The sequence below is a fragment of the Gigantopelta aegis genome, chromosome 8 (assembly GCF_016097555.1).
Source record: "Gigantopelta aegis isolate Gae_Host chromosome 8, Gae_host_genome, whole genome shotgun sequence".
Taxonomy (NCBI): domain Eukaryota; kingdom Metazoa; phylum Mollusca; class Gastropoda; order Neomphalida; family Peltospiridae; genus Gigantopelta; species Gigantopelta aegis.
In genome coordinates, this window is record NC_054706.1 from 61,247,485 (window position 1) to 61,264,630 (window position 17,146).

Consider the following 17,146-nt stretch of genomic DNA (forward strand, 5'->3'; position numbering starts at 1 on the left):
GAGAGAGAGAGAGAGAGAGAGAGAGAGAGAGAGAGAGAGAGAGAGAGAGAGAGAGAGAGAGAGAGAGAGAGAGAGAGAGAGGATAAGGAAAGATATGTATAGGTAAATAGAAAGGAAAGATACAAACACACTTGAACAGGTGGGAAGACTAGACAATACACTCAGCCAAAGCGACAGAAGAAGAAGGAAATGTCTTATTTAACGACGCACTCAACACATTTTATTTACAGTTATATGGCGTCAGACATATGGACCACACAGATATTGCAGATATTGAGAGAGGAAACCCACTGTCGCCACTTCATGGGCTACTATTTTCGATTCAGCAAGGGATCTTTTATTGACACCATCCCACAGAGAGGATAGTACATACCACGGCCTTTGTTACACCAGTTGTGGAGCACTGGCTGGAACGAGAAATAGCCCAATGGGCCTATCGATGGGATTCGATCCTAAATCGATCGCGCATCAGGCGAGCGCTGTACCACTGAGCTACGTCCCGCCCCCGACAATGACAATTACTAATACACGAAAAGCTGTCTATAGGCCAAGTGCTTCTGTGCCTTTTGGATGGAGTAGCCTGTGTGGTGATAGCGAAAACCTCTCTCTCTCTCTCTCTCTCTCTATCTCTCTATCTCTCTCTCTCTCTCTCTCTCTCTCTCTCTCTCTCTCTCTCTCTCTTTCCATCTTACTTTCTCACTCTCGTTATATCTCTATGCCTCTAACTACATATATACATATTTCTCTTTCTCTCCTCTATCTCTCTCTCTCTCTCTCTCTCTATCTCTCTCTCTCTATCTCTCTCTCTCTCTCTCTCTCTCTCTTCTCTGTCTCTCTCTCTCTGTCTCTCTCTCTCTCTCTATCTCTATCTCTCTCTCTCTCTCTCTCTCTCTCTCTCTCTCTCTCTCTCTCTCTCTCTCTCTCTTCTCTGTCTCTGTCTCTCTTCTCTGTCTCTCTCTCTCTCTCTCTCTCTCTCTCTCTCTCTCTCTCTCTCTCTCTCTCTCTCTCTCTCTCTCTCTCTCTCTCTCTCTCTCTCTCCCACGCACACACTTTTGACCAAGTGTTGAAATAACCGTTTTGATTTATGTCAGACACCAAAAGGCATAAGTAGTTATAAAATGTGATGAGCTGCCATTAAACAAATATTGCTTTCCTTTCCAAATCGCACGGTGTAACGATTACCAGACCCTGATAGCTTATAGCAGACGATTAATGATGTATGTGGTGGCATTAAAGGAGCATTCCTTTCCAGTTCCGCGAATTTCGATTCCTCAAATTAGGACAAATGTAAGTGTGTAATTGACTTTATTTGCTGTTATTCTTATCTTCCGAAACACGATATATCGTTCAAGGGCAATCTTCATCTGAAGTAAAACATGAATGTTTTGGAAAGATGGTCATTAGCACATACCTATTTTAGTGTAATGAATAATAAAATTGCTTCTGTTTATTTGCTTTTGAAATATTTTTTTCTTCTATTTTACGCTTTTGTTTGTTAGAAGAACAACAACAATAAAAACACACCGCTACATTGGGTACATTTATTGAGGCAGGACATAGCTCAAAACGCTCATCAAAGATCCATGGGTCAAAGGATCGAATCAACTTGGGTGACACATTCATTTTTTTTAATTTTTCCCGTCCCAACTGCTATATTAAAGGGTGTGATATGTGCTGTCCTGTCTGTGGGAACGTGCATATTACAAATCCCTTGCTACTAATGGAAACAAATATAGCGGGTTTCCTCTGAAGAGGGGGGCGAGATGTAATCCTGTGGCAAAGCGCCCGCTCGATGCGCGGTCTGGAATCGATTCCCGTCGGTGGGCCCATTGGGCTATTTCTCGTTCCAGCCAGTGCACCACGACTGGTATATCAAAGGCCGTGGTATGTACTACCCTGTCTGTGGGATGGTGCATATAAAAGATCCCTTGCTGCTAATCGAAAAGAGTAACCCATGAAGTGGCGACAGCGGGTTTCCTCTGACGCCATATAATCGTAAATAAAATGTGTTGAGTGCGTCGTTAAATAAAACATTTCCTTCCTCTGAAGAGTACATTTCAGAAAGGTTTGACATCCAATAGCCGACGATTAATAAATCAATGTGGTCTAGTGGTGTCGTTAAACAGCACAAACTTTAACTTTAGACAGATAAAAGTAGATTCCGCTAGACACTAGGCCCGTACGGGCAAGATGGACATGGCAGTGAGGGGCTGTACCACGTCCCAGTTGAGGAACAAAATATAACAAGAATTATTTACTTGTGTGTGCTATTACTGACTTTCGTTTTGGGGGAGTGCGAGCGAGTGCACACACCATCCCACCCACCACACACACACACACACACACACACTCACACACACACACACCATAAGTTTAATGTTAAAATTGCAAACATTGCGCTCGTAGTTTGTCGACAATTTTTACATCTGTGAGAAAAATAATTTTGAAAGCAAAGCCTTAACAAAGGTAAACTGACTCTGACTTGGAGTTGGTACTGCGTTGTCAACTAGACGGAATATTTCTGTCTCTGTAAAACGTTATTTCATGTTTTCTATTTCAACTTTTTAATCAATTGTTTATTTTATATTTATATTTTATGTTCAATGGCTTTTACAGTGAAAGAACGTAGTCTGTGTTAAAACTAGGAGACATCCGCGGACCGTATGGTTGCGCTCGAATTTCTCACCTGTTATTGTGAATTCCACTAAAAATATCAATAAAAAAACCGTATTTATCCATTTTGTAATCATTTTCGCTGTCACTGAATCAACAAATATCACCAAACGTCCCATGTAAGAATGTCAACAACACAGTTTAGGTTTCAGTCGAGACTTCCCTTTTATAGTAATAAATTCGCGTCAAACTCCACAAATTCGCCTCAAAGTTTGTTAGTTCGCCCATTTCCGCGTCTCCCCCCCCCCCCCTCTCTCTCCCCTTCCTCCAAACGAAGTGACGCCCAATTTCGCCCGAACCACCAACCACCCCCCCCCCCCCCAACTGTTTGTCAGCTCGCCCCCCAACTATTTGTGGGTTCGCCCCTCCTCAAACATTAATTATGTTAGGTAATAAAGATGATTATGGCGAAGGTTTGATTTTTTTGTTTTCACACACAGACACACACATTTCCTTCTTTTCCCCTCTCTCTCTCTCTCTCTCTCTCTCTCTCTCTCTCTCTCTCTCTCTCTCTCTCTCTCTCTCTCTCTCTTTCCATCTTACTTTCTCACTCTCGTTATATCTCTATCCCTCTAACTATATATATATATATATATATATATATATATATATATATATACTTGTGACGGAACATGCTCTTATCTTTTCGCCTGTGGCGATGTTAATTGTTTTAGAGGGCCGTGGGCAGCTTGGTTACGTAATACCCCCGCGCGACGGTGGTGGAGCTGCATCTCAATACACACCCAGACTAGGTGTGGAGGCCATGTGGCCAGTAGTTACGTAATACCTCCGGTAGTGCGGTTTTACGACCGTGGATTCTGGCGAACTAGGCGACAGTATGTCTGACCATCTAAGAGAAAAATATCCTCTCTGGGATTTGTGGCAATATCACATGATAGGTGAGGTACCGCGTTGTGTCCCCAGGCGATATTCGCTCTCTCTGAGATTTTTGAATAAATAGATAGGATTTTAGATATATCGGGGAAAAACATTGGAAGTATCCAGGGGAACGGACGTCGTCCACTGAACGATCTATATAAGTTCAGTCCGGACGTGGTAAATATATTTTTCTGCTCTGTTGTATAACCTTGATGTGATTGATGTGACTTTAAATATTTTAATACTGTATTATACCAATATTCTTTAGACATTGTCTACGGTATTCTGACGAAGTAAATTGTAGGCTTCACTGTCCTAACATATTAAAGCTTAGCCAGTCATCCTAGAGGACCTAGGTAAACTATAGGTTATTGTCTTTATTGTGATAGGTACCAGTATTAATTCTGTATTACAAGGTTACTGAATGAGTAATTAATGGGTTAATTAAAAATTAACCAGTTAGGAATAGAGTTGTAATTCCTTTATTAATTAAGTTCCCCTGGCAGCGTTTCTCAATTATCACACGTGTGTGTGTTGTATTACCGTGTAGTGATTAGAATATTGTGTAAACTAGACACCTAGTGATTAACTAATTAAGTGATTAGTTCTGGGTTGTTATTATTTGTTGTTGTTAATTAACTACTGCGGCAGTACATTTGTCAGCGTAGTGTTAATATAGATTCCAAAGTGTATTGTGTTTTGTTGTGTTTTCTAGTGAACTAAACGTGCTATATATATATTTATTTATATAAGATCTTATCTCTGATCATACCTAGAGCCGAGCCACTCGGGTATTAGACCGCCCGATACAGAGAGATCTAATAGATATACAGTTAGGAGAGATACTTGGATAATCGTGTTTTATTCAGTTACGGGTATTATAGGATCCCCGTGACAATACATATTTCTCTTTCTCTCTCTCTCTCTCTCTCTCTCTCTCTCTCTCTCTCTCTCTCTCTCTCTCTCTCTCTCTCTCTCTCTCTCTCTCTCTCTCTCTCTCTCTCTCTCTGTGATGAGCTGCCATTAAACAAATATTGCTTTCCTTTCCAAATCGCACGGTGTAACTATTACCAGACCCTGACAGCTTATAGCAGACGATTAATGATGTATGTGGTGGCATTAAAGAAGCATTCCTTTCCAGTTCCGCGAATTTCGATTCCTCAAATTAGGACAAATGTAAGTGTGTAATTGACTTTATTTGCTGTTATACGTATCTTCCGAAACACGATATATCGTTCAAGGCCAATCTACATCTGAAGTAAAACATGAATGTTTTGGAAAGATGGTCATTAGCACATACCTATTTTAGTGTAATGAATAATAAAATTGCTTCTGTTTATTTGCTTTTGCAATAAAAAAAATTCTATTTTACGCTTTTGTTTGTTAGAAGAAGAACAATAAAAACACGCCACTACATTGGGTAAATTTATTGAGGCAGGATTTAGCTCAAAGCGCTCATCAGAGATCCATGGGTCAAAGGATCGAATCAACTTGGGTGACACATTCATTTTTTGTAATTTTTCCCGTCCCAACTGCTATATTAAAGGGTGTGATATGTGCTGTCCTGTCTGTGGGAACGTGCATATTACAAATCCCTTGCTACTAATGGAAACAAATATAGCGGGTTTCCTCTGAAGAGGGGGACGAGACGTAACCCTGTGGTAAAGCGCCCGTTAATAAATCAATGTGGTCTAGTGGTGTCGTTAAACAGCACAAACGTTAACTTTAGACAGATAAAAGTAGTTCCCGCTAGACACTAGGCCCGTACGGGCCAGATGGACCAGGCAGTGAGGGGCTGTACCACGTCCCAGTTGAGGAACAAAATATAACAAGAATGATTTACTTGTGTGTGCTATTACTAACTTTCGTTTTTGGGGAGTGCGAGCGCGTGCACACACCATCCCACCCACCACACACACACACACACACACACACACACACACACACATACACACACACGCACACCATACGTTTTATGTTAAAATTGCAAACATTGCGCTCGTAGTTTGACGACAATTTTTACATCTGAGATAAATAATTTTGAAAGCTAAGCCTTAACAAAGGTAAACTGACTCTGACTTGGAGTTGGTACTGCGTTGTCAACTAGACGGAATATTTCTGTCTCTGTAAAACGTTATTTCATGTTTTGTTAATTGTTTATTTTATATTTATATTTTATGTTCAATGGCTTTTACAGCGACAGAACGTAGTCTATGTTAAAATTAGGAGACATCCGCGGACAGTATGGTTGCGTTCGAATTTCTCACCTGTTATTGCGAATTCCACTACAAATATAAATTTAAAAAAACGTACTTATCCATTTTTAATCATTTTCGCTGTCACTGAATCAACAAATATCACCAAACGTCCCATGTATGAATGTCAACAACACAGTTTAGTTTTCAGTCGATACTTCCCTTTTAAAGTAACAAATTCGCGTCAAACTCCACAAATTATTGACCAATCAGAAATAAATTCCGAACGACTCGGATTTTGTTCCGAGTCAGTTCGCCCACTGTTTGACCAGTTCGCCCCAAATGTCAGTTCGCCCCAACGAAGTGTCATTTCGCCCCCTCCCCCCCCCCCCCCCAACTGTTTGTCAGTTCGCCCCAACTATGTGTGGGTTCGCCCCTCCTCAAATATTAATTATGTTAGGTAATAAAGATGATTATGGCGAAGGTTTTATTTTTTTGTTTTCACACACACACACACACACGCGCGCACACACACACACGCACACACACACACACACACACACACACACACACACAATTAATTGGGCAAACATTACAACCGGTAGTTCAGTATTACAGTAGGTTTTATGACCACCAAAGATCTTGAAGGACGATTGGGGCTAGAAGTGAAATTTGAAATTTGACGTTTTATATCAGTAAATCGCAAATACAAACAATAAAAATTACTAAAAACAAAACAATAACAACTGTATGATCAACAGAATGAAAAGGATTGACAGAAATAATGTACCACAGTGATTAATGGACCTTCCTGGAAATTGTCAAAATCGAGAATGACACCCCACGCACGTGTACGGGGCAACTGCGTGATGCATGTGTAAACTATGGAATGTGTTTCGGTGTGTTGATAAACAGACCTGAACGTTCTTTACTAGGATGTAGTTGATATTAATATTTCAGGTTCCCCTACTTTTTTTTTGAAGAGTATATATATTTGCTCTCTCCAATTGTTGTCTTTTAAAAAAAAAAAAGAAAAAAAAAAAGATGCGAAAGTGTTGTATTTTTCTGGGTTTTTACTGTAACAGCAAACTGAAACCCATTCGATTAATAACTAAAGCTTGACCATGAGAAATTCGACACAAGTTTATCAACGTATAGTTTACCATGATATCTGCTAGTATAACCGTCTGATTTGAAAGTTTACGCTTATCGTGAGGCCTGTTAGCTCAGTTGGTTAGAGCGTCGTGCTAATAACGCGAATGTCGTGGGTTCGATCCCCACATGGGACAGAATTTATTTTCTTCATTTTCATTTTTATTCATATTAGTTTCTTTTCGTTTCCACTTAAGTGATATTGTCGAACTGACAAATATTTGGGAATTAACTGGTCAAACTGAGGTGGTGGTTGGAATAAAAATCCAAGTCTTTGTTTCTGATTGATCAATAAGTTGTGGAGTTTGACGCGAATTTGTAACTTTGTAAAGGGAAGTCTCGACTAAAAACTAGAATGTGTTGTTGGCATTCCTATATGGGATATTTGGTGATTTGTATTGACTTAGACTATCGTTTCGGGCACGCCTATCCCGAGTCCGGCCTCCGATGAGATCGGTGGTCAATCGAGGCAGGAAATTTGTATTGATTCAGTGACGGTGAAAATAAGCATCTAATGGTTCACCGAAAACTGTCCATTGCCAGTAGGTGGCAGATTATTGGAATGAATAATGCGGACTTGTCATGCAGGGAAATTGGGCGTCAGTTGGGTCGGAATCATACTGTAATTAGTCAGTCGGCTCGGACGAAAACACCAACAAACCAATGATGTCAAGTACAGGAACCGTCTAGGACAACGTCGTAAAACATCTCCTCGAGAAGACAGGGCGTTGTTAAGACTTGTTCGACGTTTTCCTTTTTGCAACAGCACGATCTTGAGAGATACAACTGGATTCCCAACAGGGCCATGTCAACGAGCACTGGGTACCGAGCCAGGAGGCCTATCAAACGTCCCCTTCTAACACCAGCACACAAAGCAGCACGTTTAGCATGGTGTCAGGTACGCCACAGATAGAATCTTGCATCCTTGAGAAAGATTAATTGATCCGATGAAATCCGCTTTCTTCTGCACATAACTGATGGAAAAACTCGTGTCTGGAGGCAACAAAATACCGCCTATGCCTCCAACAACATTCAGGAAACAATTTGATTTGGCGGTGGTTATGTGATGCGTTTCGCATGATTGCAAGTTGGATCTGGTCACTGTTCCAGGCACTCTTAATGGGTCAATATATCAGAGGGACATCCTGAAAACCGTTGTCATCCCTCACTTTGACAACCATGCTTTGGCCACGAGACCAGTGTTTATGGATGACAATGCTAGACCCCATCGAACGCGTGTAGTAATGAATTTTCTACAGCTAAATGCAACCACTACCATTCCTTGGCCGGCACGAAGCGCCGACTTCAATCCGATTGAGAAATTATGGGACATTCTGGGTCGAAGAGTACATCAGAGAGATCTCCCAGTCCAAAGTTTAGCATAACTGTCAGCAGCATTGCAACAGGAATGGCGGGCGATCCCACAACGTTAGATTCAACGTCTGGTCCAGGGCACGAGAAGACGTATTGAAGCGGTCATCCGTGTCGGTGGGGGTTACACCAGATACTGAAGTTTTGAAGATTTTCTGACACTCTGGACCTTGCTCGAGCATGACAGCAATAAATCATTTCAAACTAGCGCCAGTTCCATAGTTAATGTACCTACAATTTCACCCAAATTGACAAATTTCATTTCCCTTGTAACATTACACATTACATTAGGAGAAAATTATATCTTAACTTTCGTGTGATCGTGTGACATGCTACATTTCAACAAAAATAGCAATTTACATGGAATGGGTAAATTAAATAGTCACAGTTCGTTGCGAAATATAAATTACGTCCCAAAATCAGGATTGTGCTTAATTATTTTCAATATGTATAAATATAAAATGGACAAATCATTAACACAACAAAAAAAAACACACAAAAAAACCCCCACCATGAAATAAAGCTTTATACAGACAGACATATTTGCTCTAGTTTTTAACAGAATACCTGCCAGGCCGATGACTTTACCACTACACCACCCATGATGATGCCTCTCCACTCAAGGTTCTGTTAAACCAAATCAATTTCCATTGCCAATAATGCTAACATTTTCTAATAAAAAAGGGGGCGGGGGAGGGAAGGTCACATACCATTTGATTTGAGATTTAATGAAGGTTTTTATTAACAACCCTAATGTATATTGAAAATCGCCGTTCCATTTTAGGGAGTACCCAGCAGTGGTAATAACTGTATTGATTTATTGCCAATAGAAAATAGTATTTGCAGAGATAATCAACGTCACATATTATTATCGATGAGAGCCGCAGACGCTTTTACTCCGTAAATATTTGCACCTCCAGCTTTGACACGGAAGTATTTCATTTGATACTGTGCAACCTCTAAGTGATATTATCCTAGGATAAATGTTGGAGAAGCCGCAATTCTTCAAGGTCTTTAGAATCTGCAGCCGTTGGATAATGCCAGAAACTGTATATTAAAACCTGGGGGAGGAGCGTAGGAACGGGTGGTAGGTACATATTAGCTTTTCAAATGGGGCGACGGTAAGGCATTTGGACTAGTGTACACGTGTAAATGTGGAAAAAAAACATTCATCAGAGAGCTCGAAAATTATCGCTGAAAAGGTATTTACCGTCAAATGGGATTTTGTTATAACCATCCAAATGTCCGTCTAGCTCTGTTATCGTCAGAGTACTCGGGCTAAATGATGTAGTGCCTTCCACCTCCACTGCTTTCGAATGCTTTCGAATGAAATGTAGGGTATGTGTGTTGTTGTTTATTTGTTGTTGTTGTTGGTGTTTTGTGTTTTGGTTGGGTTTTTGGGGGGTTTTTTGTATCTCATTGCCTCCTTTCCTTTCACCGGCCTCGGTGGCGTCGTGGTTAGCCATCGGTCTACAGGCTGGTAGGTACTGGGTTCGGATCCCAGTCGAGACTCCAAACCCTGAGTGAGTGCTCCGCAAGGCTCAATGGGTAGGTGTAAACCATTTGCACCGACCAGTGATCCATAACTGGTTCAACAAAGGCCATGTTTTGTGCTATCCTGCCTGTGGGAAGCGCAAATAAAAGATCACTTGCTGCCTGTCGTAAAAGAGTAGCCTATGTGGCGACAGCGGGTTTCCTCTCCAAATCTGTGTGGTCCTTAACCATATGTCTGACGCCATATAACCGTAAATAAAATGTGTTGAGTGCGTCGTTAAATAAAACATTTCTTTCTTTCTTTCCTTTCACTTCATCACTTTCACTCATTTCTTCCCGATCTGGCAACTCCTCCTATCTTTTAACTTATTTCGCTGTCCAGTGCAGGAAGGATGAAGTAGTCTTATGCCGTGCCCGCATCGGCCATACATATCTGACGCATTCATTTATTTTAAAGAAGGACCCTCCTCCTCAGTGTCAACACTGTCAGTGTACACTGACTGAGCAGCACATTTTGATGGAGTGTGATCATCTCAAGCCGACAAGAAATGATATATTTGGCAACAGAAATGTTATGGAATCGTTTAAATTACATCCAGAATTAATTGTGAAGTTTTAAAAACATTTTGACTTCTATACAAAGTTTTAAAATATACTTACCTTGATTTTATGTATTATATTATACTTTTCCCCCACAGCTCCTTACACTGTGGTTTTACATGAATATGTATAAATAATATTTCCATATACTTACCATTTGTGACACCCAATAGCCGATATGTATTGGGGTGTCGTTAAACAAACATTCATTCATTCATTCATTATTTCGTTGTCCACCTCCACATCCCAGTCCTTGTCTATCCAACCGCCACAGGTGCTTGTCTTTTGTGGCTATCCGTGCCACACACCTGTCATTCCCCATCAGTCTTTAGCTTTAGCTTTATTAGCGACAGAGGACGAGGATGCCAGCTGGGTACAGGGAAATATACAGAGACTGCACCCGTGGAGGAAGTTGAGACAGGTAGGCGATGGTGTGGACAGCTCAGAACAGAGTGTTGGAAACTGACAGAAAGGGTCGAAACAGATTGAAATCGTGGAAGAAATTGGAAAGTTTTTTTAAATTAATATAATATAATGAGATTGACTGGCAGAGGGTGATAGATAAGAAAGATGAATGAATGTGTAAGCCAGCTTTGATGAGATTTGAACCACTGTCGTCAGCTTGATTTTCCAGCAGCTTATCCACTAGACCACCGAGCTGACCTTTTCAATCATATGTTGATGCCAACTAGTTGTAGAATTCTCAAGCCATTAACTGACCTGGCGCATACCACACCAAACAACATAAGAAATACATATATACAATATTACACGTTATATTTTAACGACACTAAAACGGCTTGGATGAACAGAAAACATATTTTAGTACAAGGATACCGCCTTACATAAACACAACCTTGGCATGTTATGGCATCCTAACAATCAAACTAGTCCCAGGGACAGTCAAAACAGATTGCACGTTTTGTGGTGGTACGTACTAATGTAATTAAACAGGAGGTGTGTTTGTAAAATCTGCCTTTTGACACTGATTAATTTAACACGTGGGTGTGGAATTAACTGACATAATATTATGTACTATATGCAAGGCTGCAGGAAGCGATAGAGCCAGTCAGGCTTCTGAAATGTGATTATTTAGCCTGATTTTAATATATATATATATATATATATATATATATATATATATATATATAAACCCTGCATAGTGTCATTAATTCTGCTCGAAATATATTAACAAACACTGTGATCGATCCTATACATTTCTGTTTCAGAATTCCTCAGAATGCAGCAAAAAGCATCTAAAAGAAATCTCTGTTGTCGTATATATCGCCTATATACGACAACACAGGGTGTGGCTCGTTCCAAGGAGTGATACTAATTAAACACCCATAAACCCCAACCAGGACTTAAACGCCTGTGCTCAGACCGACGAGGATCGATCCCAGATCGATCGCGTATCAGGCAAGCGTATCAACCACTGAGCCACGATTCGCCCCCCTCCCCCTGCACCCTACACCAACCCACCCACCCACAGACAGTGGTATTTTCTCACGAACAAAAGATCACATACCACGGCCTTTAATTAATTGATTTACATCAGAAGATCCGGCGAATAACAGGTGTTCTGCATCTGACACAATTCTGTTTGTAGGCTATCTGTCGAATCGTAGTTGCCCTAGGTTCTTTTTTCTCTTATCTTGTTGAACATATATAGGAGGAACAATTCGATTATTCCTTCTGTATAGAAACATGTAAACCAGAACTATTGTTAAAGCACCATTTTGCTAAATAATAAATATAAAATTTAAAATAGTAAGTAATCAATCAAGTAAGAAGAGGGAAGTGGAAAGTCAAGAGCTCCACATTTAGTTGATCTTTGATTATTAACATCATTTGGCGAATTGGCGCGTTAAAGTCACAGACCCTAGTTTCAACCCGTGAAAATGGACACTAAATTTAGTTAATCTACAAACATGTAACACATTTGGACGTTACAACAGAATAATTAAATTACCTTTGCGTCTATACACTTTACGGCAATATGATTGATCCAGAGGTGCTTACTTTTTTTCATTCATATCTCGATGAATCGAAAAAATTTAAGCCACGCCTACTCCACCCCCCCCCCCCCCCCCCCCCCCCCCCCCCCCCCCCCCCCCCCAGTGACTCGCACTACTTTTGTGCAACAAGCCGGATTATTCTAGCAGTCATATTTAGATATTTTGAAGAAAACACACGTGAAAGCTACAAAAAATGTATACGATAAATTAATGGAAAATGATATAGCAGAGTAGACATGTAGATATATATATATACGCATTGATTTTTAAAAAACACACACACACAAAAACCTCAACCTCTTCGCTAATCATGACATGAGACTCGGTCGGTGGCCAAAGCAATCATGTAGGAAACTTCACTTCTGTAACTTACTTGTAAGCGATGTTCTACAGCTGTTGGCGAAAATTAAACGGTTCCACGAACAGCATAAATGTTAGACACGTTCTCTTCGTTCACTTTCATAAAATATAAACTAAACACAAATAGGACAATTCTTTCCAATATAACTAAACGATCCGTAAAAATGCACAGCAGTTAGAGGAATTGACGTCATTTACAAAAAAATCACCTGATTCAAATGATAGTGAATGAACGTTCGCATTCTTACGCGACATAAGTATCAATGAAGTTTACACAAACAATACTACAGGCGTATTTAAAGCTAAACAAAATAAATGCAGTTATGTATTGTTAAAGTATGCATATAAATTTAATTATAAGATTTGACCGCAATTATGTTTTGGTTCATGCAAGTATGAACCGAAAAAACGATGTGCACACTTTTGTATGACCCGCTACATGAGTATGTGACTTTGAAATGGAGAAATATCCTCAAAGTCTCCATAAAAATGCATTTTGTGATATTAAAAACACCAGGATGACCAGAAACACGTCGGATGTATGGAAATTGATAATAAACAATAAAATCTAAGTAAAGTATGATTTCAGTTATCAGAAACGGCTCTAATAGTGAAAAATATGCTTTAGGGTTAAATAACTAGCGTCTGTCACTTTAAACAGTGACCTTGTAATATGACAAAGATGTTTTCCACCAACTGTTTGTAAGATCAGATGGTGGGGCTTGGACTGGGAGGGGTTCTTATAAATGGATTTGTAACTAAGGAGGTTTTCAGCGGAGTTGATCATACATTTGTATATATGTATAAATTAATTGTTAAATACAAACATTCCATCTCTTAACACCAACCCGCACGCTTAATATGGACAGTGACGTCTAAAGGTATTAACTGTGTTACGTTTAGTTCTTATTGAAGGAATTTCAGATAATGTTTTCACTTATTGCATGTAACCAGTTTACGTCACTTGTTTACACATGCATCTTTACGCTTCAAACATTGTATAGGTGCAACAGTACATGTTTTAAAAAACTAAATTATCGTTACAAAACAAATTACAGAATCATTAAACCTAAAATAGTTCTGCTGAAGGAAGGACATTTTTTATGTAACGACGCACTCAACACATTTTATTTACGGTTATGTGGCGTCAGACATATGGTTAAGGACCACATTGATATTGCGAGAGGAAACCCGCTGTCGCCACTTCATGGGCTACTCTTTTCGATTAGCAGCAAGGGATCTTTTATATGCACCATCCCACAGACAGGGTAGTACATACCACAGCCTTTGATACACCAGTCGTGGTGCACTGGCTGGAACGAGAAATAGCCCAATGGACCCACCGACGGGGATCGATCCCAGATATACCGCGCATCGAGCGGTCGCTTTACAACTGGGCTACGTCCCGTCCCTAGTTCTGCTGAATGCGCAATTTCTATTTTTTTACGTTGAGTAATAATACGATATATAAAAGTGAATTATCAATGAAAATATTCTTGTGGCAAGCACTAAACCTGTCTCATTTTAATCATCAAATGAAACCAACATATTTTACCCCGTCAAAAAACAAATATGCTCAGTTCTTTAAGGTGAAGACACACGATACGAGTGACTCATACGAGAATAGCCGATGGAATCACATAATGTTATCGTGTCACAATCGGTTATTTCCGTGGCTTTTCTCGTATCGTGTGGCGTCGCTTTTAGTCTCTACAACCAATTCCCCCAGCACCACTACCACCATCCCCGTCTTTTACGCCTGGGCGCAAAATGTTTTTAACCACACATTCCTTTGTGCTGAACGAGTTAACACTTGGGCAGACATCGCAAATTGACGAAATGTATCTGATAAGAAATGATACATGTATATTGAATGGATCCGCGGGGAAGCTGTATGGATTAGATCAACATTTCGCAGGTCATTCTCAAACAAACGAGCAAATAACGAAGCCCCGTCAAAGGCGAAGATAATATCTGTTCAGGAGTGCGAGCGCTCGCCGACTCTCGCTAGAATTGGTTTCGGCGTTTAACGTATTAAATCAGTGTGATAGAATAAGATGAAAATCAGTCAATCATTTCAACTTATTTGTGTACTTATATCCAATTAAGGTTCAAGTACGTTGTCATGGACACACACCTCAGCTATCTGGGTTGTCTGTCCAGGACAGTGTGTTAGTTGTTAGTTGGTTAGTGGTTAGTGAGAGAGAACAGGGTGTAGTGGCGTAACACCTACGCACTGAGCCCTTAAGAACTCTTAAGTACCGGGCTGCGAACCCTTACCCACCAGCCTGTAGTTCAAAACCTTAACCACTGCGCCACCGAGGCTGGTGAAAATAAGTCAAATTATTTGCGAGGGTACGCTGCTGTGCAACGCCATTATATAGCGTGTTCAGGGGGTAAAGGAAAACGTACAGGCCCGTAGGAACCGGGGGTTGTCCCCTATTCGATGACGAATATGTACGTATTTTGGACTAAATAAATATTTGTATAAATAAAGGTTAAAATATGCCTTGTGCTCCCTGCCCCTCCCCTCACTATAGAGGCTGTTACCTCTAATAGATATTGAACACCCCCCTCCCTACTGCAGAGGGGGCGGGGCGTAGCCCAGTGGTAAAGCGTTGGTTCGATACGCGGTCGGTCTGGGATCGATCCTCGTCGGTGGGCCCATTGGGCTATTTGTGGTTTCAGCCAGTGCACCACGACTGGCATATCAAAGGCCGTGGTATGTACTACCCTGTCTGTGGGATCTATTGCTGCTAATCCAAAAGAGTAGCACATGAAGTGGAGACAGCGGGTTTCCTATCTCAATATCTGTGTGGTCCATATGTCTGACGCCATATAACTGTAAATAAAATGTGTTGAGTGCGTCGTCAAATAAAACATTTCCTTCCTTCTTCCATCCCTACTGCAGATATCGTTTATACGGGCCTTGAATATGATATGATGAAGACCAGTCAAATTGTTCTCAAGCCCTCATCATGTAGTGTGTTCAGGAGATAGAGCGCTTGCGATCTTGTACAATCGATTTGATATCGACTCGATCGCGAACGTCCACGAGATGTTGCTTCCTCTGAACACACCAAAAATATGAGAAGCAATTATGAAATAGGTGCAGTCTAATGAGACGTGGAAGTCTATCAACAAACCACTTCCATGGCCTCTTGAGCGAACCACCACGACAGAGGAAGGTCGGTAAACTTTAAAAGCAATCAACCGTGGCATGTTGCCACTCCAATGATTCGACCATCCTGGGATCCTCATTGAATCCAACCTTGAGGCTGCCATACACCAAATCAATTCACATTGCCGATCGTGTCAACAAAAAGTAAGTGTATTGCCACCACATCAGCCAGTGCATTTACTAAAAGAATGTCATTTTGATTTTAAAGGGTATATCTATAAGCATACAAGGCAGGGGGAGGCAGGGAAGCACTTGCCCCCTATCCCCTTCAGTGATGGAGCAAATCCTCAAATTTGGACATTAACGATGGAGTTATTCGGGTAAAATAAACAGGCCAAAAACCTTTTCACCATGTATTTCGATCATTCTACCCACAATATTAGTTATAATACATGTAAAAAAAACTGCATAGCGATTCGTTTGAAACCATACATAGCTGTTTCGTAGTAATGCTAATAAGGTTAAATGTTGTAATCCAGGTTCGGGCATTTTCGTTTAATTGGGACAAAATCAGCCTGCACTGCACACACCCCTCCTGTGGCAATAACATGATAACTACAACACTTAACGTGTTTAACTATCAGGGAAAATTGATACTAAGCTGTAATAGCAACAAAGCAACAAAAACAACAATAGCAACAAAATTAATACAAAATAATATACTTACTTACTTATACACGTCGTCCCTTCTGGGGCATAGGCCATTGACTACAGTTATACTAACGATATATTAGTATATATTTAATAAATCCACACCAGACATACCACAAGATAATGGTTTAAATAATGAGGTATTTGAAAACCACGAAAATGAAAATTAACAAAATATAATGTCGTCAGGGTTGGGTTTTGTTGTTGTTGTTGTTGTTTTCGTTGGCATGTTTCGTACCAAAAAATATAGTAATCCAAACAAATATCTTAAAGGCGCACATAAGACAGATATTGCAGAACAACTTTAAAAGATATTAGTGGTCTTACGGCTTTATATCTCACTAATTTAGGCACATTGGGGACTTTTGTCTTTTCTGGGTGCATGAAGGTCGTTTTAGTTGAGTATTGTCATTAAAGGGACATTCCTGAGTTTGCTGCAGTCTTTAAAAACTAACAGAGACGTTTTAACGATTGTAATTACATATCAAATATATTTTTCTGCATAAAAATTAGTGGCTGTATATTAAACGTATTTCTGATCGTTCTAATATTTGTACTAGGTTAAATTTCAT

The 17,146-nt window shown here is 40.2% G+C and overlaps 1 protein-coding gene and 1 non-coding gene across 3 annotated transcripts in view; one reads left to right on the forward strand and one right to left on the reverse strand.

Moving 5' to 3' along the window:
- The window catches only part of LOC121379179 (troponin C, slow skeletal and cardiac muscles-like), a 67,965-nt gene that overhangs the window by 18,446 nt on the left and 32,373 nt on the right, over positions 1-17,146 (reverse strand). The window lies entirely within an intron of this gene.
- On the forward strand, positions 6,963-7,036 carry Trnai-aau. The gene has a single exon. It is a non-coding gene; the product is annotated as a tRNA-Ile (tRNA).